The sequence below is a fragment of the Peromyscus maniculatus genome, chromosome 19 (genome assembly GCF_049852395.1).
Source record: "Peromyscus maniculatus bairdii isolate BWxNUB_F1_BW_parent chromosome 19, HU_Pman_BW_mat_3.1, whole genome shotgun sequence".
Classification (NCBI taxonomy): Eukaryota; Metazoa; Chordata; class Mammalia; order Rodentia; family Cricetidae; genus Peromyscus; species Peromyscus maniculatus.
This window is the reverse complement of record NC_134870.1, coordinates 12,827,948-12,854,485: the sequence shown is the minus strand read 5'-3', so window position 1 is coordinate 12,854,485 and position 26,538 is coordinate 12,827,948. Positions and strand designations below refer to the sequence as shown.

The window sequence follows — 26,538 nt, the reverse complement described above, 5'->3', positions numbered from 1 at the left end:
TTGCCTTACAGAAGCTTCTCAGTTTCATGAGGTCCCATTTAGTAATTGGTGTCTGTACTATTGGTGTTCTGTTCAGGAAGTTGTCTCCTGTGCCAATATGTTCAACACTATTCCACACTTTCTCTCTATCAGGTTTAGTATATCAAGTTTTACATTGAGGTCTTTAATCCACTTGGACTTGAGTTTTTGCAGAGTGAGAGATATGGATCTATTTGCATTCTTCTATATGCTGACATTCAGTTAAACCAGCACCATTTGTTGAAGATGCTTTCTCTTTTCCATTGTATATTTTTGGCTTCTTTATCAAAATTCAAGTGTACATAGTTGTTGGAGGAAATGAATCACTATGGAGGCTGGCTTTAAGATTTCTTTTTTTTTTTCCTTTTATTTTATTTTACAATACCATTCAGTTCTACATAACAGCCACAGATTCCCTTGTTCTCCCCCTTTCTGGCCCCCTCCCCTTCCCCCCAGCCCACCCCCCATTCCCACCTCCTCCAGGGCAAAGCCTCCCCCCGAGGACTGAGATCGACCTGGTAGACTCAGTTCAGGCAGGTCCAGTCCCCTCCTCCCAAATTGAGCCAAGTGTCCCTGCATAAGTCCCAGGTTTCAAACAGCTAACTCATGCAATGAGCACAGGACCTGGTACCACTGCCTAGATGCCTCCCAAACAGATCAAGCCAATCAACTGTCTCACCTATTCAGAGGGTCTGATCCAGTTGGGGGCCCCTCAGCCTTTGGTTCATAGTTCATGTGTTTCCATTCATTTGGCTATTTGTCCCTGTGCTTTATCCAACCTTGGTTTCAACAATTCTCATTCATATAAACTCTCCTCTTTCTTGCTAATTAGACTCTCAGTGCTCCACCTGGGGCCTAGCCGTGGATGTCTGCATCCAGATTCCTCAGTCCTTGTATGGGGTTTCTGGCACAACTATTAGGGTGTTTGGCTATCCCATCACCAGAGTAGGTTAGTCCCAGCTGTCTCTCGACCATTGCCAGCAGTCTTCAGTGGGGGTATCTTTGTGGATTTCTGTGGGCCTCTTTAGCACTTTGTTTCTTCCTTTTCTCAGTGTACTGCCCAGTGTCTCAGTTGTCTTCCTGTTGCCTGCAAGATGTAGGACTCTCAGGTACTTCTCCAGCACCTGCATGCCTCCTTGCTTCCCACCATGATGATAATGGACTAAACCTCTGAAACTGTAAGCACCCCAACCCAATTAAGTGTTTTCCTTATAAGAGTTGCCATAGTCATGGTGTCTCTTGACATCAATAGAAACCCTCACTAAGACAGTACCTTTTGACAAAGGGACTGGCTTTCACAGAAGCATGGCTTGGGTTCAGTTTTCTTCACAGGAAGAACGTCAGAATGCACTACAACAGAAAAATCATCTTATTGATGGAGTAAAGATCCATGTTCAAGCTCAGAAATCAAAGGTTTTGCAAGGGGTTCAAACATCTGGTGGAGAGAAAGGTTTCCGAGATTAGTGTACTATTCATTGAATAAACATAACCGACTTTAAAATAAAACAAAACATGGAAACATCATCTTGGCATGTTCTCTTACCATTTCTTTTAATGTTTGCAGCAACATTACAAAAAAAAAATAGATGTCTATGTTCTCAAGTAGTGGTTACTGTGAACTGGATTATATCAGAATTAAGGAACTCCTGAGGTTTATAAGCATAAAGTATTTGATACTATTTTATGTAATGTGGCATTACGTTTGTTGTATTTTTCTGTGTATAGGTAAGTATCAGTTTTTAAATGAAAGCATGTAGACTAACCTGATCAACAACTTGAGGTTGTTGTATCAAGTTATGTTGTTATTAACACTCAAAAGTTCCCTGAAGATGGGCTGGAAAGACGTCTTATGCTCTTCAATTTCTTTCCATGTGTTTTTTTTTTTAAGAGATAAGAAGTCTTTGTTAAATCTGGAATTGCTAATTTAGCTAAACTGGCAAGCCAGTTGTGTATGTACACCATCATTGCAATTGTGCATCCTGGGATTCTCTTACATCCTCCTGTGGTTACAGATATGTGCCACCCCAGTCAACAGTGGTGTAGGGGACCTGAACTCAGGTTCTCTTGCTTGTACAGCAAGAACTTGACTCACTGAGCCATCTTCAAAGCCCTGAATGTGACATTATTTATTGCAGTGAAGTCTGCTTTTTACCTGCTTTCTAGAACCAAGTCAATGCACAAGCTCACAGATGCTTATTGGAAAAGAAGTTATCATCCCCATGAAGAAAGACCCTGCATTACAACCACACAAATCTTCAAGAAGAAACCCATGTCCACTAATGAGAATTACTGTGCTCAAGTCAAAAGGAAACATTTAAAACTTTAAAGAGTTGATAGCCTTTGCGATTAAAACTGATTCTTAGGTACCCCAAATGCCAATATAGTCAAGTGCTAACAAAAGCAATAACTTGATGCAGCAACCTCAAATTGTTAAGCAGATTAGCCTACATGCTTTCATTTAAAAAAAAACTTATACTTGTGTATACATAGAAAAATAACAATAAAAGTGAATTCAGAAGTTAGTCTAAGCTATACTGCATGTTTATATGACCAGTCTCTGAATGCATAACTGCAACAGAATGACTCTCCTGTTCTAGAATCTTTGACTCACAGGGTAACCCATTCTTTTAGAAAGAGCTAGCCTGGCAAGATGGTTCAGCAAATAAAGACAGTTGCCTCCAATCCTGACAACCTGAGTTTTATCCCTAGGTCTCTCATTGTTTAAGGAGAGAATTAACTCCAACAAATTGTTCTTTGACCTCTACAAATGCACAATTGCAATGATGGTATACATACACAGAGTTAATAAATAAATAAATAAATAAATAAATAAATAAATAAATAAATAAATAAATAAATAAATAAATAAAGACAGTTGTTTTAAAGTGTTAATTACAGTTCTCCTAGAGTAGTAAATGGCATTAGGCTTTTGTAAAGTTTTTTTTAAAATTTTTATATAAAAGTTTTTTTCCACTTATATACCAACCACAGTTCCACCCCCTTCACCTCCTTTTGCTCACCGCTCACCTTCCCCCGACCCAAACCCCCATCCACTCCTCAGAGAGGGTAAGGCCTCTCATGGGGAGTCAACAAAGTCTGGCCTATCAAGTTGAAGCAGGACCAAGCCCCTCCCCCTGTATCCAGGCTGAACAAGACATCCCTCCATAGGGAATGGGCTCCAAAAAGCCAGTTCATGCACTAGGGATAAATCCTGGGCCCACTACCAGTGGCCCCACATACTGCCCAAGCCACACAACTGTCACCCACATTCAGAGGGTATATTTCCATCCCATGCAGGTCCCCAGCTGTCAGTCCAGAGTGGGTGAACCCCAGCTAGCTCAAATCATCTGTCTCTGTGGGTTTTCCCATCATGACCCCCCTTTGCTCATATAATCCCTCCTCCCTCTCTTCGACTTGACACTGGGAGCTGCACCCATGCTTAGCTGTGGATCTCTGCATCTGCTTTTATCAGTTACCAGATAAAGGTTCTATGATGACAACTAGGGTAGTCATTAATCTGATTACAGGGGAAAGCCAGCTCAGGAACCCTCTCAACTGGTACTTGGAGTTTTAGCTGGGTTCATCTTTATGGGTTCCTGGGAATTTTCCCAGCGCCAAGTTTCTCCCTAACTCCATAATGGCTCCCTCTATCAAGATATCTCTTTCCCTGCTCTCCTTCTCTGTCCCTCCCCCATCTTGGCCATCCTATTCCCTCATGTTCTCTTGCCACCTCCCTTTATCTCCTCCTCCAACACCCCCCATGCTCCTACATATCTGATAGAGGCTAATATTCAAAATATATAAAGAACTCTAGAAATAGATATCAAGAAAATAAATAACCCAATTAAACATGGGGTACAGATCAAAACAGAGAATTTTCAGTAGAGGAAACTCAAATGGCTAGAAGCATATACCCAAAGGATACTTCATCCTACTACAGAGAAATTTGCTCAACCATGTCCATTGTTGCTCTACTCATAATGGCCACTAATTGGAAACATTATGAATGTCCCTCAATGAAAGAGTGGCTAAAGAAATGTGGTACATTTACACAATGGAGTATTACTCAGCCATTAAATATGAATTCATGAAATTCACAGGTAAATGGATGGAACTAGAAAAAAAATCATTATGAGTGAGGTATCTCAGATTCAGAAAGGCTATTATATATTCACTTATATGTGAATATTTACTGCTAGGTCAATGACAATCAAGCTATAATCAGTAGAACCACAGAGCTTGGGTATAGAGTGAGGGACTAGTTTGTGGGGCAGATAGATCTCCCTAGAAAAGGGAAATAGAATAGATAGTTATGAATGGAAGAGGTGGGTAGGGATGATATGGGAGGATCAAGTTAGAGGGAGGATAATGAGGGAATGCCCTAAAATTAAGGAGAATTTAAAGGGTAGAATGGAAACCAAATACAATAAAAGCTTCCATATATATATATGAAGGAGATCTAAATGAAATCGCCAAATAATGGGGGAGACAGAATTCCAACCAAGAGATGATTGGGTGTCATCTCTTGTCACCCAATTAAGCTTCCAGTATTGGGATTGGGATAAATGTAATTGAGTTGCTGGCCAAAGGCGTCCCAGGGGAGTCTCCAAACAACACAGGATGTTGCCAAGCCTAAGGCTGCACTCCACAAACTGATGGCAAGGCTGCATTATTGAATACAACACCTATGTAACTCATTGAGCATGGAGAAGTTGAGCTGGTGACTGCATAGTCTTAACCCCTATGTTATAGCATCTTTGGTCTAGAAAAGACTCTGCACATTACCAAAAGAGAAACAGAAACACAAACCTGGCCACAAGCACTTGATCTAAAGTGGTATTTTCCTTTCAAGACAATTCTAGTACAGTAGTGGCACAAAGCTTGTAGGAGTTACCAACCAATATCTGATTTGAGTTAAGGCTACTCCATGAGGTAAAACCCATATCCAACACTTCTTGGATGACCAACAACCTGAGGCTAGAAAGCACAGGGAACTAGTGCAATACCAAACAGTCCTGGTCCAAAAAAAAATAAAATAAAATAAAATAAAAGGATAGAAAGCAACAACAGCAAAGTAGTGATAAAGTGATTCCTATTGACATTCTGCTCTACTCAGATCAGTCCCTTGCTCAGATCAGCTTTCATCAAAGAAGTATTCTCCTGCAGCAGATGGGAACTAATACGGAGACCCAGAGCCAGGCATTATGCAGAGAGTGGGAGACAGCCTAACAGAGGTGTCTTCATCAAATCTCTTCCCTCAGGGATCAGGGAACCTCTTGGAAATAGGTGGCAGAAAGAGTGTAAGAGCCACAGTGGATAGATGACATCAAGAAAACAAGGCCCTGTAAATCAACATGAACAAAGCTCATATGAACTCACAGAGACGGAGGAAGCAAGCACAGGGCTGGCATGGGCTGCATCAGGTCCTCTGCATCTATATTATGGTTTCCAGTTTAGTGGGGGTTTTTTGTGGATTTTCTGAGTGTACAAACTTGTCCTTTCTCTTGAGCTCTTTTATTTCTGTTTGTTTTGTCTAATTCCTATTTGTTAATTTTTGTTTTATCATATTATATTATTGTTATGCTATGTTATGTTATGTATTATATTATATTATATTATATTATATTATATTATATTATATTATATTATATTATATTATAAGTCTATTTTCTAGTAAGACACAGAAAGGGAATAGATCTGGAAAGGAGAGGAGGTGGGAAAGATCTGGGAGGAGTAGAAAGAGGGGCAAAAAATATTAAAATAAGTAAAAAACACCACTGGGTCTCAACATTATAGCAATATAAAAATTAAAATCCAACATGGTAAAAGTAGTGCCATTTACAATATATTCAAATTTGAAACACTTTAGTAAAGTGCAAACTCTAATGTTTAAAATACCAAACACCCACCCAAACTTTCAAGGAAGACATAATTGAATGAAAGATGTCATCTTTGGCTTGTTCCTCAGCAACACTTCTCAGCAAGTCCTCCTACAGATTGAATGTGATGCTTTTCAAGCTTCTGGCTTTGAGGATGGAGAGATGACTTCATGGTGAAGAGCATTTGCTTTTAACCAAACTTTGTTTTCCAGCACCGTCATTGTAAAACTCTTAGCTTCTACGAGACCTAAAATCTCTGACCTCCGGGAAAAGAGCGTGTGTGTGTGTGTGTGTGTGTGTGTGTGTGTGTGTGTGTGTGTGTGTGTACATACAAATTTCTGCCTTTGAAAAATAAACCTTAGGCCAGAGTGGTGGCAATTATAATAGTCAGAAGGTAAAGGCAAAAGGATCCGAACTTCAGTGACAGCCTCTGCTAAATAAGTTTCAGATCAGTTGAGCTACAGGAGACCCTATTTCAAAATGAAAATAGATACCAATCAGTAGACCCTGAAGTGTATATAAAAACACAGAAGGAATTTAAATGGCCAGGTTAAGTCAAGTGGTCATCTCAGGGACTGCAGTGTCTTCCTCAGTCCTCACTATGGTCTAGTAACAAGTGTGCTCTCTGATCCCAGTGCCATGGGTAAGGCCTTCTCAGAGCTCCTCCCTCTGTTTCAACTGCGATTCTGGGCCCAGGAGGGTCCCTCTTCCAAGAGATAAGTCAACATCTGTCCCATTCCCCAGCTATGTGTCCCAGGATGTCAGCACTGGCGGCAGCTCCCCACCACACACATATCAAACTTTGGTTCCATCATTAAGAATGGAAAGCAGCATGCCTGTGGAATATCACACCCTTGAAGAGAGGCCCTGTTTGCTTCAGCATGTCAAGCAGCAGGATGCACACTTCCCAGGGACTTTTGCCAATATTTTTATTTATGGAGAAGAATGAGCTCACAAGCAGATCCAGAAATCTTTGTTTCTAACTTTATCCATGTCCAATAAAAACAGTCCAACTGATATGTATAGAGATTTTTTTCTTTCTTTTTCTTTTTAAAAACTGTTGGCATTTTTAAAATGCCATTACATCATCTCCTGGCATCCATTGCTTTTGGCAAGAAACCAGATCTCATTATTGTTCTTCTACACGTGTTGGTAACTTTTTCATCTGGCTATTTTTAAGATTCATCTCTGAATTGCTTTACAGCAGTATGATGAGGATGTACCTACTAATGGCTTTTTTTTATTTTCTGAATACATACAGGATATAAGACTTAATAGAGCATTTTTTCAAACTTCCTAATGTCACAATCCTGTAATAAGGTTCCTCATGTTGTGGTGACCCTCAACCATAAAATTATCTCGGTTGCTATTTCATAACTAATTTTGTGACTGTGTGAAACATAAATATATTTGGAGATAGAAGTTTGCCAAAGGGGTCGAGACCTACAGGTTAATAACCATTAGTATCAGTTGTCAACTCGACTGTATCTAAAGTCAACTAAAAGACAAACACCTGGGCAGTTCTTAGAGGGGTTTTCTAGATCCAGTTAGGTGAAGTGGGAAGATGTGAGCCACATATTCCCGGGGAGCTCTAGATAAAAACAGGAGAAAAAAGCATGTCACTGCCACTTCCCTTCAGTCTCATTATCATGCTTCTCCCTGCTGCTGCATGGCTGTATTCCTTTGCTGATATTGGGAGTCAGCTCTAGGCTTCCAGCATGCATTGTAGACCAACAGCTCTTGAGCTGTTCTCCAGGCCTCCAATGCCACACTGGGACTACTGAGTTCCTGTCCAGATCTTACTGTTTAAGTCACTAATACATATATTTATTTTATCAGTTCTGTTCTACTAGAAAACCCTGCCTGAAAAACATGCATTGCACATTTCTTTTGAAATCAAAGATGGACATTTTAATAAAAGGGTTGTTTTTTCAAATATTCTCCTATTTTTTCTTTCTTTCTTCTTTTCTTTGATGCCCCACTTACATTAATGGTAAAATGATGGCTATTATCTGTAAAAACTATGTTCTCACCTTTCAGTTTTTACTCTCTCTGACTGACAATGACCCCTTTCCAATGCCTCTGATGATTTTGGAGTGGGTTGCTGTTATGCTTCCTGCCCTAGAAGTGCTATATCAAAAATATTATTTTTGGCCTTGGACTCCATTTAGTCCTTTTAAAGACTTCAAATAATTTCCTAAAATTCTCTGCCTTCACACACACCGCACTCTTACTTTTCTGTAGGTCTCTATAGATACCTAACATGTTATTATGTGTATTATGTTATTACATGTGTTGTTGTGACTGTTTTAAAATTCTTATTTAATGACATCCATCTCTATCATCTGTGTATTTGTATTTTAAGACAAATTTATGGCCTTAACTGTAAGTTATTTTGCTGTTTTGAGTGTCCTTTAATATTTTAGTTATGTTTTGGATACTGTGTTGACAAAATGTATGTGTGTGTGTGTGTGTGTGTGTGTGTGTGTGTGTGTGTGTGTGTACAGACATAGGTATTTACACACTGAAGTATTTACATAGAATTTACACATATGACCAAATATGCCCATAGCTGTTTCCTTGATCTCTTAGTTGAAAATGCCTTGAAGTAATTATAAGCTCTCTGTCTCTCTCTCCCCACCTCCCTCTCTCCCTCTCTCTTCTGCCCCTTACTCCTTCTCTTCTCTCTCCTTCTCTCCATCATGAGTTTGTGTGTTTCTTTTATGTTGCTATGCTAGCAGACCTGGCTTAATTGGTGACACTCAAGCAACACAGAAACCCAAACTCATAAAAACCAAAATGAGTGCCCCGAACCATATCGCTGAGTTTGGCCTCTGGTCTCCCAGACACCTACACACATGTGCACACAAAAAGACATAAACATGTCAAAAACACTATTTGATTGAGCATTTCTTGGGTATATGCCCAAGAGTGGTATAGCTGGATCTTGGGGGAGATTGATTCCCAATTTTCTAAGAAAGCACCATATTGATTTCCAAAGTGGTTGTACAAGCTTGCATTCCCACCAGCAGTGGAGGAGAGCTCCCCGAGTTCCACATCCTCTCCAGCATAAAGTGTCCTCAGTGTTTTTGATCTTAGCCATTCTGACAGGCGTAAGGTGGTATCTCAGAGTTGTTTTGATTTGCATTTCCTGGATAACTAGGGATGTTGAGCAATTCCTTAAATGTCTTTCAGCCATTTGAGCTTCCTCTGTTGAGAATTCTCTGTTTACTTCTATAGCCCATTTCTTAATTGGACTGTTGGTCGTTTTGATGTCTAATTTCTTGAGTTCCTTATATATTCTGGATATCAGTCCTCTGTCAGATGTGGGGTTGGTGAACATCTTTTCCCATTCTGTAGGCTGTCGCTTTGCCTTGTTGACCGTATCCTTTGCTCTACAAAAGCTTCTCAGTTTCAAGAGGTCCCATTGATGGATTGTTTCTCTCAGTGCCTGTGCGACTGGTGTTATATTTAGGAAGTGATCTCCTATGCCAATGCGTTCAAGACTACTTCCTACTTTCTCTTCTAGTAGGTTCAGAGTAGCTGGATTTATGTTGAGGTCCTTGATCCACTTGGACTTAAGTTTTGTGCACGGTGACAGATATGGATCTACTTGCAGCCTTCTACATGTTGATATCCAGTTATGCCAGCACCATTTGTTGAAGATGCTTTCTTTTTTCCATTGTACACTTTTGGCTTCTTTGTCAAAAATTATATGTTCATAGGTGTGTGGGTTAATGTCAGGGTCTTCAATTCAATTCCATTGGTCCACATGTCGGTTTTTATGCCAATACCAAGCTGTTTTTATTACTGTAGCTCTATAGTAGAGCTTGAAGTCAGGGATTGTGATGCCTCCAGAGGTTGTTTTATTGTACAGGATTCTTTTGGCTATCCTGGGTTTTTTGTTTTTCCATATGAAGTTGAGTATTATTCTTTCCAGGTCTGTGAAGAATTGTGTTGGTATGCTATGTTTATATCAGCATTGTTTGTAATAGCCAAAACCTGGAAACAACCTAGATGCCCTTCAACTGAAGAATGGATAAATAAATTGTGGCACATATACACAATGGAATACTCAGCAGAGAAAAACAATGACATCATGAGGTTTGCAGGCAAATGGATGGATCTAGAAAAAGTCATCCTGAGTGAGGTAACCCAGACTCAGAAAGACAAATATGGTATGTACTCACTCATAGGAGGATACTAGATGTGGAACAAGGATGACTGGACTGCTACTCACATCACCAGTGAGGCTACCTGGAAAACAGGACCCCAAGAAAGATACAGGGATCACCCAATGACGGAGAAATGGATGAGATCTACATGAACAGCCTGGACATGAGTGGGAGCAATGAATGGCGAGGTTTGAGGGAAATAGAGCGGGAGATCCTACCTGGATCAAGAACAGAGAGGGAGAACAAGGAATAGGAGACCATGGTAAATAAAGACCACATGAGAAAAGGAAGAAACAAAGTGCTAAAGAGGCCCACAGAAATCCACAAAGATACCCCCACAAAGGCTGCTGGAAATGGCCGAGAGACAGCTAGGACTGACCTACTCTGGTGATGGGATGGCCAAACACCCTAATAGTTGGGCCAGAAACCCCATCCAAGGATTGAGGAATCTGGATGCAGACATCCATGGCTAGGCCCCGAGTGGAGTACTGGGAGTCTAATTAGTGAGAAAGAGGAGGGTCTATATGAGCGAGAATTGTTGAAACCAAGGTTGGATAAAGCACAGGGACAAATAGCCAAATGAATGGAAACACATGAACTATGAACCAAAGGCTGAGGGGCCCCCAACTGGATCAGACCCTCTGAATAGGTGAGACAGTTGATTGGCCTGATCTGTTTGGGAGGCATCTAGGCAGTGGTACCAGGTCCTGGGCTCGCTGCATGAGATAGCTGTTTGAAACCTGGGACTTCTGCAGGGACGCTTGGCTCAATCTGGGAGGAGGGGACTGGACCTGCCTGGACTGAGTCTATCAGATCGATCTCAGTCCTTGGGGGTGGCCTTGATCTGGAGGTGGTGGAAATGGGGGGTGGGCTGGGAGGAAGGGGAGGGGGCATGAAGGGGGAGAACAAGGGAATCTGTGGCTGTTATGTAGAACTGAATAGTATTGTAAAAATAAATAAATAAATAAATAAATAAATAAATAAATAAATAAATAAATAAATAAACACTATTTGAAAAAACACAAAATAACACTGTGCTGTGTCTCAGTGTTTGTTTAGGGTGATTACAGCCAGGGGGTCAGGCTGGTCTGGACGCTGTGTCTGTCACTCCTCTGTGACAACCTTAAAGTTAGAACATCATGAGTTTGTGTGAGCTCTCTCTTCTCTGAAGACCTTCTTCTTCTGTCACAGAATCTATGCTCATCTCCAGCTGAACTGAGGGAGGATTATCAACTAGATTTATTTACTTGATGACTTGCAGTGGTTTTAAGTAGACTGAGTCCTCCCCCTCCATTCAGATCCTGTGACCAAATCACAAGACCAGGAGACATCCAAGCTGCAGGTGTAAGGAGACACGAGGCACGGGACTGGAGGAATGCAGATTACAAGGTGGCAGGTAAGGATGAAGACTCTGCACTTCTTCCTGCTCTCCAGTGTCTTCTCCAGCTCTGGGTCTCATCAGGTCCTCCTGGCAGGGAATTAGCTGACAGAGCCATCTGTGGAGGCCTCTGTGGGTTCAAATCCAGGCTGCCTGGGTCATTTGAAATGTGACTGCTTTCTCCTTGGTCAAACATAGCCCTACCCTCTCCAAGCGCTGCCACCACCCTCCACATTCATACCCGAGTATGAAAAGATCAGCTGTCCCTCACTTATGCAGGAGACTCACCCATCCAGGCCTTAGATCTTTTAGGACTCTTTCTTTCCACAGCTCCTCATTAACTTTAAAGAATTTTAACTAAATTTTTTGTTGAGTTGTTAGCTGGTAACTTCTTGTTTCAGATATGACTCATAAATACAGTATGTTTACTCAGTACACACAAATGCTATTGTGAAAGGACCATGTAATAAAATTCCTACAAGTTAATTTAAAAGCAAAAACAGATTATAATGATTAGTGTTCCATTCTCCTGTTTTTAGGTATTAATATTAGGAAAAATTATTTTTTTAACTTCAGATGCCAGAGGTAATCATTACCTATACTTTGACAGATATAATTAAATATATTTTATCATTAGAAATTTGCTACATTCATAGCCGTGGTCATATGTTGCCTGCATTTTTATTTTAAAAATAGAGTAAAAAAGCCCATACCACTTTGCAATGTGTTTTCCAAACAAAATACATGGAATCTTATTCTTTGCCATTGTTCTGGAGAATATTTTTCCATTGGTAAACTTTATATTTACTGACAGTCCTAACTGATACCCATTTAGGTTGCTTCCATTTTAGGTACATTAAAGATTTTATATTCATATCTTTAAATGTTAAAACAGTACTTTTTAAGGCATGAAATATATCAGAATATCACAAGTGCAGAATCTAGCAAATAATATATGTATATCTATATAAACAAATGTGCATGTGGGTGCAGTATAACATAAGAAAAGAGCAATAAAGGCTTATCATTCAGGACTGAGGGAGGACTGAAGGCTGGTAATAGATATGAGCTATGAAAGGGGAGCAAAAGCTAACTGTTTTTCTAGTTCTAATTCTGTTGTGGAATTTTTTGTTTTTAGTAATGGATAAGTAAATAAAACATATTCAATACTAAAAGTGTAAAATCTAATGTGAAGCTCCACAGTTTTCATTCTGAATGCCAATTCTCACTGTGTAGAAGTTCATTAAGTTGTATTGACTTTGGGTCTGGTTAATTTGATATGTGATGCTTTTCAATTCATTTTCAGGGTGTTTTTATAATAAAGTTAATAAAGTTTTAAAAAGAGAAGAAGTATAGGTTTAGTAGCTATACAGACAGTTGGGCAAGTTCTAAAATTGTTAAAAATACTGCACTAGATCAAAGGGCTTAACCTTTGGTTTTTCCACGTAGGCGTCATTCACAGTCTTCTTAGTCACTGTTTACATGCCTGCCAAAACATGAGTATAAATATACATAAAATAGATGAGCCCTAGATTAATGAAGTATTTTCTAAAGGAGTCAAACTCAACAAGAAGGAAGTAGGGCTGAAACATGATGTTCTCATTATTTAATCTTGAGCAGGACCATGTAAATTCATAACTCCTATATCAAAGGTGTTATGAAAAATAGGTTCAGAAGAGTATTATTCATTTTTTTGGTAAATTACTAAACAAATGATACCGTTCTGTATAGAATTTTTTTCCTCTGTAAATATCAAACACTAAACATTGAGGACGCTCTATCTCTGTTGCATATTGAATGAATCAGTCAAGGTAGAAAAAACTAAACCCAAACCACTTCCATTCTGTGCTCATTCTCCAACACATTAGTACTATAGTCAGAGTCATTTTCTGGCAGAATCATGTCTGTTCAAACATTTATTGCTGCAACTGTTTGTACAGAGATATAATGACTAGGGAATGAAACTGGCTGGCATGAGGATCTTGGGAGACTACGTTACACAAACGTAGATGGTAGCAAGCTCCAGTAACTCACCAGCAAGCCCTATCAAGTAAAGGAGTCACCTTGGATTTTTAGTCGATTCTGTGACCTCTGGAAATGCTTGTTTTTAGAATGCACCTGCCAGGACTGAATGGTGTGAAGATGTCTGAGCAAGGTAAAAAGTTGAAAGTTTCCTCCCGCTGGCCTCAATGCTGCACACAGAATGTCCATTATGATTGACATTGTATAAGCAGGTGAAGTGATTACAGAAGCTACAAGCTGAGCCAGAGTGGTAGAAGAAAAAAAAAAGAAGAAGAGAAGGTAGTGGCTGGGATGATGGCCCTGTGGGTAAGATGTATGTTGTGTTGTGCAAACAGGATCCCCATAACCCACATTAAAAGCCAGGTGCTATGGAACACATCTACAACCCCAGTCTGGGGAGGTGGAGACAGGGGGATGCCTGAGCGTACCAGCCCCCTGAAACCAGGGTGCTCCAGGTTCAGTGAGAAACCTTGTCTCTCCAAACAGGGTAGAGAATGACAAAGGAAGACAACCTCTGACCTTCACACCCACAAACATAGGCAACAGCACTGCACACAAAGATGTGCACACATAAGAACATGCTCACCCCACATACAAGCACACACACACACACACACACACACACACACACACACACACACACACTGGGGAGAGAGAGAGAGAAAGGGGGGGCGATAAAAGGCCTACTGAGATTCTGTAGTAAGAACAAAAGAAAGAATGCTAAAACCTACTCTGTCACCTCCATCAAATGCAAATCTACACACAGGCAAATGCCACGATACCCTCCCCCAGCCCCCACTGTCCCATTCTGTGTACAGAAACACAGTAACTACGCCCCTGAGACTGACCATGCTATTGCTGATCTTGTCTGTACACAGAGGATAAACAGCTAAACCATCGGGAACCACAGAAATAAAGGCTGACACTTGAGTTAATCTGTTCCTTCCATGTAAGGCTCAGCATTTCCTCTCATCCTAGGAAGGGCTCCCTTTCTGCTCCACCACTCCTCCCCAGCCTAATTGCCTGTAATTCCAGGTACAACAGCTGTAATGAAGCTAGATTGCAGTGTTTCCTTAGGGCGTCCTGCTTAAGGTGTCTGGAGCTTCTCAAACAAAGCGGGCAGCTCTATCACCTTTGTTCACTAAGTCCTGAAGGCTACCTACAAGTTTGGTGATAACCCATACTTGCAAAATTGATCACAAAATTCGAAAGAACAACATTCAGTTATGTTACCCAGTGATACTCCTATAGACCAGCTGTTTGGTTTCTTCTTCATACTGGACTTTTTATTTATACAGTTACAGAAGAAATGGAATAGGAAAGGTTAATTTTTAGTAGATATCTTGGGATCCTTTCTGATATAATATATTGAAGAAAATGAGATAGCACTATACTCCATCATCTAAGGCATTGTGAGGTTCCCGGGTTACTGGAGACCTCTGCAAAAAATTTCCATAAACAAGTCAGTTACTAAGGTTCTCACTAAGACTTTCTTCATTTCTTCATATTTTATCTTTAATTCTTATTATTTTATTGTTGTATAATCATTGTATATTGCACTGAGTTTCATATGAAAATTTTATTTTAAATTACAGAATACTAAGTGTTGTAGAACTTCCTTAATTAAAATGCTCATTTATTTAACAGGTCAGTCAGCAAACAGAAGGAAGAGAGAAAGAGAGGGAGGGAGGAAGGGAGAGAGGGACAGAGGAGGGACAGAGAGACAGAGAGAGGAAGAAGGAAAGAAAATAGACTGTAGCATCTCATTATAACTGTCACCCACAATTATGATGCGATGCTGGTGTCTGTCATAAGCCAAACGCACAGTTAGATTTATGACTTAGAATCTGTTAATATAAGCAGTAGAGCCCAGAGATGTGAAATCATTTGAGGCACACTCAGCTTTCAGATGAGAAGGATGAATGTCTCTCAATCCAAAGTGCAGGCTCCTGGTAAGCACAGCACACAGCTTCTACCAGGAGAACCCAGGAGGTAAACAGATGGCTCCAGATAGCCTGAGCCACAAAAGGCAGACTTCTCTAACACAGGGGTGTATTTCTTTTTCCTTTTAAAAGGCCATGGCCTGCTAATCAGGAGGAAAGTCAATATGTGACTGCTTGTTCTATTTCTGCCTGATAATGCAGATAAAAGGCTTTCATTCTGGATATCTAGGAGAACACAAAGCCTGGGAGCACTGAAGCATCGATTCGGTAGTGCTGCTAATTAAATAGTTTAATAGGCAATCTGTACCTCGCAAGATTGATGAGAATTTCACCTAGGCTCAGTGCCCACCGCTCCATTCTCAGATGGTCATGTTCTGCCCAGCAGGAGAAAACTGACTCATTCAGTGTAGCCTGGTATTCTATCCATAATGCAGCCTCCAACTTCAATCCGTATCACACAGACCCATCAGCAACAAATATCCCTGCTCTCTGGCGATCACCTTTTCTTTGGTTCTTTTTCCCTGGTATGTGTTCATTTTCCTGTGTCCTCAACATATCTCCACCCTGGTTGAAAAATGTTCTTTCTGAAAGCATACTGAAGACCACTATTCCAAACTAAAACCAAGCAACACAGAAACCACACAAGGCCATCTTGACCAACCTTGCCTCCAACTTCCCCGTCTTCTAAGTATGTGTGGTGTTCAGTCCCTGACTTTCAGTGACCATAACTCAATTGCTTGTTTGTGGACCCTGACCTGTCAAAAACTGATTTACTGAAAAACTTCACTTTCTGTAGCTCATTTAATTTATAAATCATAAACTGAAAATTCTAAGGTGCACAATTCCAGACCCACAGGGTGCCCTTGCATCCCAACCAACACCTTTAGATACTCTTGCTGGAACACTTGCGTGCTGGCACATTTCATCCAGCTCCTCTTCCTAAGCCATTACTTCTTTTCACCTACGTTCACACTCATCCATTCTACCTGAATAACATACAGATTTCCCAGAATTCCATCTTCATCCCTCAGTTTGTTCATTTGATGTATACTACACAGGCACACTCTCATGCTCATGAAGTTCAAGTGTCTGAATCATTGATAAGCGGATGGCATTGCAATATTTATCTTCAGCTCAAATAGTTTCCCAAAGTTTCAGAACTGCTTGTTCATTTATTGACTGTGATTCCAGTTTAGATCTCCCATGGGCATACCAAACTCAATGATTCAACAAAATTTCTTACCATTCCCACATGGTAGTTCTCTCCTTTGTGTGATACTTTTAAGTATTGGTGCCTTTATAAGCATAACATTGAAAACTTAGGGTTATCCTAAACTCATTCTTTCTTGCCCAACTACACACACACATACACACACACACACACACACACACACACACAGAGAGAGAGAGAGAGAGAGAGAGAGAGAGAGAGAGAGAGAGAGAGAGAGAGAGGCAACAACCCCCCAAAAGTAGTTTATTCATATACATAGATATCTCTTGACCCTGTCTACATCATCTCTGCCGTTAGATTAGATCTCTAACAAACTGTTGCCATCATCTCCTCAAGGGTAATTCCGTCTATTATCTGTTTCTTGCCTGGCTTTCCTTGTTCTAGACAGTGACATCAAGATAGTATCCACAAAACATAACGACATTTCTGTCAAAGTCCCTCAAAATTTCAGTGTCTCTATGGGCGAGGGCTCACATTCTTCACGTGACAGGATCCTGGCTCATCTAGCCCTGCTTTCTTTCTACCACCTACTTAATATTTTATGCTTCTGCGGTTGTTGCTGCCTAAGAGCTCCTGTCTGTGCCATGCTCACATAGATTCCCACTCATCTTCTTCTTAGCATATTTATCATCATTTTATTTGCTTAAATAAGTTTAAATTAATAATAAAAAAAACAAAGATTTTTAAAAGACTGAACTTTTAATGTGTGTGTAAAGATTGTGGGACTTTTTAAGTTACATTTTATATTGTGTTGTTAATATTAGCATGCCATTTGGAGGTAAATGGGCGTGTCAAGGTTCTAATTGTAAAGTGATGTGTTTGTGTGTCAAATTGAAAGGAGTCAGTTGTGCTGGTTAGTTTTTTGTCAACTTGACACAAGCTAGAGTTATCTGAAAGGAATCTCAATTGAGAAAATGCCATCATAAGTACAATCTGGTTGTATTTTCTTAATTAGTGATTGATGGGGGGAGGGCCTAGTTCATTGTAGGAGGTGTCATCCCTGGTTTGGTTTCTATAAAGAAGCAGGCTGAACAAGCATAGGGAGCAAGTCAATAGACAGGACACCTTCATGTCAGCTGTGGCACCTCTGGTCTCCAGGTTCCTGCCCTGTTTGAGTTTCTGCCTTGACTTCCCTCAGTGATAGACTATTACTTGAAAGTATAAGCTGAAATAAGCTCTCTCCCACCAAGAAAGAAAGAAAGAAAAAGAAAGAAAGAAAGAAAGAAAGAAAGAAGGGAGGGAGGGAGGGAGGGAGGGAGGGAGGGAGGGAGAAGGAGGGAGAGGGAGAAAGGGAGAGAGGGAGGAAGGGAGGGAGGGAGGGAAGAAGAAAGGAAGGAAAGAATGAGAAAGAAAGAAAGAAAGAAAGAAAGAAAGAAAGAAAGAAAGAAAGAAAGAAAGAAAGAAAGAAAGAAAGAAAAAGAAAGAAAGAAAGAAAGAAAGAGAGGAAGGAAGGAAGGAAGGGATGGAGGGAGGGAGAGAGAGAGAGAGAGAGAGAGAGAGAGAGAGAGAGAAAGAGAGAGAGAGAGAAAGAAAGAAAGAAAGAAAGAAAGAAAGAAAGAAAGAAAGAAAGAAAGAAAGGAGGGAGGGAGAAGGAGGGAGAGGGAGAAAGGGAGAGAGGGAGGAAGGGAGGGAGGGAAGAAGGAAGGAAGGAAAGAATGAGAAAGAAAGAAAGAAAGAAAGAAAGAAAGAAAGAAAGAAAGAAAGAAAGAAAGAAAGAAAGAAAGAAAGAAAGAAAGAAAGAAAGAAGGAAGGAAGGAAGGAAGGAGAGGAAGGGAGGGAGGGAGGGAGGGAGGGAGGGAGGGAGGGAGGGAGAGAGAGAGAGAGAGAGAGAGAGAGAGAGAGAGAGAAAGAAAGAGAAAGAAAGAAAGAAAGAAAGAAAGAAAGAAAGAAAGAAAGAAAGAAAGAAAGAAAGAAAGAAAGAAAGAAAGAAAGAAAGAAAGACAGACAAACACAGAGTCTACAAAGGCTTTTTCCAAGACTTTTATTTTGTCTTGTTTTTACATTTACTTACTCATTTTGTGGGGTGTGGAACATGTAACATCATAGGACAACTTGGGGCAGCTGGTTCTCTCTCCTATGTGGGTCCTGGGGATCAAAATCAAGTCAGTGAGCTTGGTGGCAAGTGCATTTATCTACTGAGCCATCTTGTCTGCTACCTAAAAGACAACTTTTAGCTGTGTCTCTGACCTGCATGATGAGTCTCTGTGCTCCTGTAGCTACTTGTGTCTTAGTCTCTATCACATTATTATAAATTTTCTGCTTAGAGATCATCTTCCCAGCAAATCTATAAGATCATTATAATAACAACCACTCTTAATTAATAGTCATTTCTTCAGCCAGTCCCAAGGCCTTGCCTGTAAAAAAGTCCAGCTCAACTCTGCGGAGATTTCCACAGAACATATGGTGACATGTTCAGTGCATTCACTGTTTTAAACGAGTCTAGTTCTACATTGCAGATAAGTCAGGTGGGAGGTTCCTAGCATTCTCTAGACAGCACATTGCTCTATTATTACTTTAGAGTCATAAACAAATGGGTGGTTATGAGTTTCCTGTTGGGATCTTCAGCTTCTCCCCCCAGTAGTATTTTGGGGTGTCTTAAGGAATGCTTCTTGGCCAGAGGGAGTTGTTTTGAGGGAAAACAAAGAACCTGATAGTTAGGCATAGATTAAAATAACATTGAAATAACTCTCTGATATTTACCACTCTCCCTTTCTTTCATTAAATTAGCCAACATAAGAGTTTTCATCAGTTGAAAATCTAGCTTCTTTGATAGACATTTACCATTTTTGTTTTAGCTGTACCTGCTAGTACAGCTAAAGTACCTATACTTCCAACTACTCAGGAGGCTGAGGCAAGAGAATCTCAGAATAAAAAAAAAAGTGCAATATTATGAATTTAAATATTATACCCCCAAATTGAAGTATTAGTGCTTCCACTATGACAGTGATAGTGAAATAATAATAAAATTTGTTTTTACATAATGAATAAAATTTTTCAAGTGATTTACAAATAATTTCCAAATCTTGAAAGAACCATGCGATAAATACTAATACATATACTTTATATTTTGAGAACTTTAATTATATTAAACTTAGACATCTTATTCCCAACATTCAGTCATATCTCTGCCAACTCTTTGTCATCATAATCTCCATAAAAAGGTGAACGAAATCACTGGAGAGAAGAGAGTACAGAGCTGGGTAAAACCGTGGCAGAAAGGGGCCAGCAAGGACGGTTCATCATGCTTGGTCCAAAGTAGTTCCTAAGATAAAGAAATGAAGTTTCAAGGTTCATGAGGACACAAGGTTGTCACGATTCATTCCTTTGAGGTAAAGTTCCAAAGGGAAAAAGACACTGAAACCAGAATTAAAAGCAGGGATGGCTTCCCCATTGAGCAGTTGGGAATCTGACTCTCAGAATGGCCCCCTGCCCAGGTGAGGAGTTACATAAAGGATGATCAGAGGCAGACTAGATGGGCTGCCTTGAAACTGTAAGACTGTGCCTCTTCAGCAAGGTCAAAAAGTGCTGCATAAACAGAAAAACTACAAGAGGGAGGAGATAAAAGGCCTTCTATCAGTAGCTACAGAACTCAGCAACAGACTGGCTGAGCAAACACTGGCCTGATCTGCGAATACCGCCTTTGGGGAAGACCCTGGAAGATGCCCTGTAGGAGGCCAGTAGAAGGGGTCCTTCCAGCCCAGAGACCTATGAGACCTCAGGTCCCTTTCTCCTATTGCTCAGGGCATCTGTATCAAAAGGAGGGTAACCAGAAGGCAAGGCTGAGATGGAGAAAGCTAGTTTAATAACTATATTAGATTCCTGAAATCAGTCCTGGTGCATGAAAAGTTGTGAAGTCACTTCCCCCCACCTTAAAGCAACATGCACAACATGCACAACATGGAACAAAGATTTAATACTTTTCATGAGTCCATGGAATGGCAATTGGAGAGGGCACATCCCCTGCCCCCACAACAGGAAGAGGGGGGTCAAAAAGAAACACAGCTGGACTGGATAATCACCAATGCCATCTTAGTTGGGTTAAGAAATATGTGGGAAACTATCTAGGCACACCTTTGAATGTTTGTGAGGGCTTTTCCAAAAGGGAATGAGACTCATCCCAGTTATAGACTTTACCATCCCATGGGCCTGGACCAGCACGGAGGAAAGGAGGGGAGGAGCTTTTCCAGCTGAGCATGGAAAGCCCCCTTTTGTATGCTTCCCGATCTGCTGTGGAAAGACTTCCCACCCCAGCAGCCAGCCACTAGAAAATCTACCTTCCCCCGCTGCCGCCCCCGTTCCTTGAAATGGACTCTTGCGGTGTGTTTGGTCATGGTAAGGAGAAAATTAACTACTCGTCAAAATCTGTGCAGCTTGGGTATTCACAGGTGCCAGAAGCTGATGGGAACACTGAAATGACAATTTTAACAATTATCTGAGTGCTGAGTGTTGGGTGAGTGTGCATATGAGAAGTTCCCAGCAGACTCAGTCTTGGTTGAATTCACACTTTCAAAGTTTTACACAAAGGATTTATATATTATATTATGTTATGTTATGTTATGTTATGTTATGTTATGTTATGTTGTGTTGTGTTGTGTTGTGTTATATTTATATTATATTATATTATATTATATTATATTATATTATATTATATTATATTATATTATATTATATTATATTATATTATATTATATTATATTATTATATCATATTATTTATGTATTTGTTTGTTTTGCAGTGCTGGGACTCAAACCCACAGCATGCTATACATACATGTCCTTATGAGCTACATCCTTAGTATGGAAGAGACTCATAGTAAGCAGCCAAGAAAAATCCATCTCCTGTGTATATCAAAAGGAGAAGAATTTGAAATGGTCTCTGTACATTGTCCACAATAAAGGCGCCTGTCCAGGAAAGACCAGAAGACTTTACCAGAGGTTTCTCTGACATAGACAGAAGACGATCTCTGTTTGAGATTTTGGAATTAGTTGTTTTTCTGTTACTGTGGCAAAGTACCTACCAGAAGGAACTCCAGGGAAGGAGGAAGCTGTAGTTTGGATGACAGCAGGAAAGGCATGGTGACTGGGGTGGCTGGTGGTGCACCTGGGTCCATGACAGTCTGCGATGTGACTTTACATAAAGCGTCAACAAGAAGTAGGAAGTCCAGTAATGGAGTGGGATGACTCCTCAACCCTTAGGGCTTACACCCAAATAAGACTTCCTCTGGCTAGGCCCTACCTGATTAAGGCCCCACAACCTCTCAACACAGCATCTTCCCCTGGGGAAGATAGGAGCCTGTGAGACATTTCTTCACCTTCCAGCCATGACAAATCCAGATACCTGTAAAACCTAAGAAAGAGAGCAGAAGGATACATAGTCTGAAAAGGGATTAAGCATATTATAACACAGGATCTCAAGCCCACTTAAGTAAAGCAATTCACTCCCTAATTATAGACTATTTATCTACAGGGCTCCTTACAGCCATGCCAAAAATGCTCTAGCAAAATAACAGATTCTAGTTGAAGCACTGATAACATTCAGGTAGTTCTTTGGGAAGCTCAAAGACATAGAAACTAAACTGTGGGATTAGAGGGCTAGAAAGGCATCTCAGTAGTTAAGAGATGCTCTTGAATCTCTTACTGCTCTTGAAGACAACCTGGATTCAGTTCCCAGAACCCACACTGTGGCTCCTAAACATCTGTAACTCCTATTCCCTGGAAATCTGGCACCCTCTTCTGGCCTCCATGCAAGTTTAACACTCATGCACATAAATAAAAATTAATATATTTTTAAAAAATGCCAGGATTAGGAAATTTTCAAGTTCTTGGTACATAGAGCTGTAGGAAAAGACCAGTTCAGTAAAACACCTAAGCCACATTAACCCAAAACTCACACTCTGAGGTCCTATTATTTAAAATGGAATCATCAACACAAAATATTAAGAAATGAAAGATGGTGAATTCTACCAATCATTAAGAGAAGACACGTTTTCTATTATCTACAATATCTTTCAAAATGAAATATTTGAAATTTCCTACCTAGTTCTGTAAGAGTGACATTACTTAATGCCAAATGCAAAGACTTTATAAGAAAGGATAATACACACCAATATTTCTCAATGGTGTAGTTACTAAATTCCAAAGGGAAGTGGTAGCAGCTATAACCCAACAGAAAAATAAGAACTTTGCCTGCTGAACAAGTGGAGTATATTCTGTGTAGCAAAATCGGTTTAAAATCTAATTGTTGTAGCCCATATCATAAAGCTAAATGAAAATAGCATGCAATCATATCAAATGGCACAAGAAAAAGTTTGACAAAAGTCTGGTTCTTCTTTGTGATAAAATTTCTTAACACACTAAGAGCCAAAGGGGCTTCTTCAAGTTGAACAAACTTCTCCAAGTAATCCACAACTAAAATCATACTTCCCTGTTGCTATGATAAAAAACACCATGACCAAAAGCAATTTAGGGGAAAAATGGCTTATTTGAACTTACAGCAGTTTCAGAGGAAGACAGCTCATAGTGTCCAAAAGGCATGACAGCCGGAGCAAGGGCCCACTCAGCCTGTAGTCAGGAAGTAGAGAAATGACATATTCTCCACACACAGAAAGCAGAGAGAGAGAGAAAGAGCACTGGACATAGAGGCAATCTATAAAAGCTCTAATCCTGCCCTAGAGACATATTTTCTCCTCAAGGCTCAGCCTACTAAAGTGTCCATCACCCTCCCAAACTGCATCACCAACTGGGAACTAAGCATCGAAAAACATCTGCTCATTTGGGCATTTTTCTCTTCACACCACCATGCCAGGTTACAACACAAGGCTGTTGCTTATCTACACACCATCAACGAGCAATTGGAATTTAGAACTGAAAGCACAATGTCACTAACAGTAGGAATAAAGTAATTATATATAAATCTAACAAAATACAAGGAGGATGTATATCCATAAAATCACCAGACTCAGATTTTAAAAGTATCTAAGCAGATTTAAGTGGAGGTATGTTCCCTGTTCATGGGATGGAAGTTTAATACTATTGCCATTTCTTGCCAGCTTGGTCTATAGGTTCAATTTAAACTCGGTCAAGATCCCAACATGCTGATTTGTAGATATTGGCAAACTTATTGAAAGTTTATATGGAAACTCAGAAGACCCAAAGGAGCCAATACAGCATTGACAAAGAACAGAAACACAAAACAGGCGTTATCTGACTTGAAGACATTTTGTAAAATTAATAACCAAGGCAGCATGGCATTGGAAAGAGAAGAGACAAGTTGATCAATAGAATGAAGTAAGAAGTCCAAAAATAGACCCACACAATAGAATCAGCTGACCTTTGACAGCTTAGTGAAGCAAGGCAATGGAGAAATGACCCACTAACAAAGGTTATTAAAACAATTGAGTGTATGAATAGCAAACTAGACACAGACCTTTTATCTCATTAAAAATTAACTCAAAATCAATGATATACCTTAATATAAAAATGAAAAGTGTTAAAATTACAAAATTTTACAAAGATTACATAGAAGTGAACCTTCCAATAAGCCTTTGGTTGTTGGGGAAGTTCCAGAAACAACAAGAAGAACACTATGCATGAAAGGCAAAACAAGTCAAACTTTACCAGCAAATTTGTGCTCTGCAAAATATACAATGAGAGAGGTAAAACAGAAGCAAAGGTTTTTGGAGGAAATATATGCAAAATGCAAATTTATAAATTTTATGTGTCCAAAATACAAAAGCAGCTCACTTATGTGTGTATATGCATGCAGAAGGGTGTGTGTGTGTGTGTGTGTGTGTGTGTGTGTGTGTGTGTGTGTGTGTATGTGTACGTATGCATGTGCACACATACTAGACATAAACCTTGAGCATTTTCCTGAGGCACCATCCATGTTTTGTGAGTTGGGCTTAATCCTTAGCCTGGAACTTGCTAATTACCCTAGATTTGGTGGTCAGTAAAACCCGGGATCTGCTTGTGTCTGCCTCCTCAATGCTAGGATTGCAAGCAAACACCACTATACCCAGTTTTTCACTGCTCTTGGTTGGTTTTACATTTATATATTTTAATTTTGAATTATTAAATATTTGAGAACTTTATACCTGTGTACAATATATTTAGCTCACATATAACTTCCACCTCTCCACCTAACTCGTCTCTATCTTTACCCTTCACAGCTTCATGTACTTCCTCTCTCTTGTTCTCACACCCCATAAACCAGGGAGTTCAATTTGTGCAGCCCATGTACTCGTGGATGTAGGGCCTAACACTAGAACATGGCTGACCTACAAAGAGCCACACTCTTAAAGAAAACTGACTCCTCCCTCAGCAACCATCAATGGTCAATAGCTGAGGGTGGTGGATCATGAGTATCTCTTTCCTGTATGCTGGAAAGCTGACTGCCTCTTATAATCTTCCCACCCATCTCCTGAGATGGGCTGTAAGCCTTAGAGGGTATATATGTGATATAGTGTCCCATTTGTGACTAAATACTCCACATTCATTTATTCTCTGCACTGTGACCAGTTGTGAGTTTCCATCTTAATCGTTTCCCACAAAGAGCTGTCTCTGATGGGGTCTGGCAGCTGGAATCCTCTGGAATTCATGGGTGTTCTGAGGAGCTGAACTCAAGTCCTTGGGCTTGCACAGTAAGGACTTTACTGACCCAACTATTGTCCCAAGCCTAAAACCACTCTTAAGCTTCCACAATAGGAAAGCAGTTGTGAAAACTGGAGCAAAGGTCTTCACAGAAGACTCATGGAGAGAGATGGCGAAGAGACAGAAGGGACAATATCAACTGCCTTTTCACGGGTTGAAAGTTAAGACAGTAATAAGGTATCAACAAATAGATGGCCAACCTCAGACAGCAATAGGGTACCAACACACATAGATGGCCAACCTCAGACAGCAATAAGGTACCAACACACATAGATGGCCAACCTCAGACAGCAATAAGGTACCAACACACATAGATGGCCAACCTTAGACAGCAATGGCAATACTGACGAGGAGACAAAGATGCAACCCTTCTCAGTCCTTGTAAATGGAAACCCAAATGCCACAACCATTTGGAAGACAGCTTGACAGTTTCTAATAAGACCAGGCACATTTTTATTCAATGCAACAGTTACAGCCTATGGTATTTATCCAACTTATTTTAACACTTCCTTTCACAAAAACCTTGCACAGTCTTTCAGCTGTGAATGGTTATGTTAGTTTTCATATATCAGACCACTGGCATATTAACAAAAGTTGTTAAAAAAAAAAGAGCATAAATGTGGGAAGGTAAGAGGATGGGAGTGCATCTTGCTAGGCAAAGCTAAGCATTCTTGGAAAAATGCATGCTACATGATTCTGATTCCATGGAAGTCTCAGAAAGGCATATGCCTGGAGACAGGTTATGGGCATGCCCATAATCCCCAGCACTTGGAACAGTAATGAAAGAAGAAAGTAAGTTTGTGGCCAATCTGGCTGATCTAGTGAGTGTTAGTCTAATACGAGCTACACATCAGGATGTAATCTCAAACACAAAAATAAAGACCAAAGAAAAACTAAAAAAACTAAAAAAAAAAATGGAGCCAGTAAAAAGTTGTGATTTCTAGGAAATTTGGGGACGGAGAAAGAATTTAATAGATAAGTCATCAGATGTAGGGTAATGAAATTATTTTACGTGACATTACTGACAGGTACTTCATAATCTTCATTGTCAAAACCTGTAGAATTTTACAATAATAATTGATGTTAAGAGATTTTTTGTCTTGTTTGTTCGTTTTTGTTTTTTTCTTTTAGAAGAATGTAACTTCGTGTATCTCAGAAACCTTTTTTTTTTTTTTTTTTTTTTTTGGTCTGTACTAACAAAAGCTAAATCTACTATGCAGTGTGCTGCACGGCATGGAGATGCC

General features: G+C 40.0%; 1 long non-coding RNA gene across 1 annotated transcript; it reads left to right on the top strand.

Moving 5' to 3' along the window:
• The first annotated feature begins 1,067 nt into the window (after positions 1 to 1,067).
• LOC121823965 (uncharacterized) lies at positions 1,068 to 21,559 on the top strand. Its single transcript, XR_013045896.1, has 3 exons — positions 1,068 to 1,196; positions 11,371 to 11,468; positions 21,382 to 21,559. It is a non-coding gene; the product is annotated as an uncharacterized LOC121823965 (long non-coding RNA).
• Positions 21,560 to 26,538: the final 4,979 nt, after the last annotated feature.